Genomic DNA, 1,148 nt, shown 5'->3' with positions numbered 1-1,148 from the left:
GTCTCCTATCCCTGTCCCTTCTGTTTCTTTTAGCAAGTCAGTAAACCATTTCTTCTTAGCTATCTCAAGGCTTTTTTTGCCTCTTAGCTGCTGTTTGGTGGCCTTTCTCCATTTGGGTTCTTTTTCTCTTTTTTGCGTCTCTGGATAAGTCTCCAGCATTCGTGTCAATCCATGGTTTGGTAGCTGGAGATTTTTAGGGCATATTTCTTCAGTGGTCTCCATTAATCCTTGTTTAGTGCTGTCCAGTCTGGTCTCCTTCTAACTCGACTTCAGTTTCTCTTCAAACATATTATGGTATGGGTCCCGTTGAGAACATGTGAATTTCTTTCGAGTATTTTCTGTCTAGTTGGTTTCGAGCCTTCCCTCATTACCATCCAAAACCATATGATGGTCCGAGTCACAGTCAGCACTCACTAGTGATCTACAATCTCTAACCTCTACATTTTCTCCCCTCTTCTTCTAATTATGATAAAGTCGATCATATTCATATATCTGCCATCTGGCGATACCCACGTGACTTTCTCTTTCAATCTGTGCCGGAAGCATGTGTTCATAGCTATCAGGTTATTGTCTTCCATCCTTTCTAGTAGCATTTCGCCCCTTTCTTTAGTTTCTCCTTTAAAACCCAAAATTTCCACATGCTAAGATCTTTATTACTTCCGATCTTATTACAATCTTTCTTCTTGGTATCTCATCAATTTCTTTCTGAATCTTTGTAACACGTCTTTTACTCTTTTTCTCGGTGCTGTGGGTGGTAGATTATATGATATTCATCGGGCTGGGTTTGCATCTAATGACCCAGTCATTAACTGGTCTTACTTCTGTGATGCTTCCTTATTCCAGGACTTATTAGCAGTCCAACTCCTGCATATCTTTTCTGTCCTCCAGAGCCCGTATTCTCCCCTCCTTCTTTTGTGACTTCTTTTCCATTGCCATCCAATTTAGTTTCTGCTAGCCCCAACACATTAATTTTTAAACATTCGGGTTTTTTTACAATTTGTTCTTACACTTCATTGTTCTAACATTTCCCTGTGCAAAGTCAAGTTCGGTATTTTCAGAGGATTTCTCATGATGACGTTCTGAGATACCTCTGAAGTCTTCTACAAGGCGCGACACCATCTGCTTTGGGTGATGGTCCGTTTCCCCTA

This window comes from Penaeus monodon, chromosome 19 (genome assembly GCF_015228065.2).
Source record: "Penaeus monodon isolate SGIC_2016 chromosome 19, NSTDA_Pmon_1, whole genome shotgun sequence".
In the NCBI taxonomy this organism is placed as follows: domain Eukaryota; kingdom Metazoa; phylum Arthropoda; class Malacostraca; order Decapoda; family Penaeidae; genus Penaeus; species Penaeus monodon.
This window is presented reverse-complemented; position numbering follows the sequence as displayed.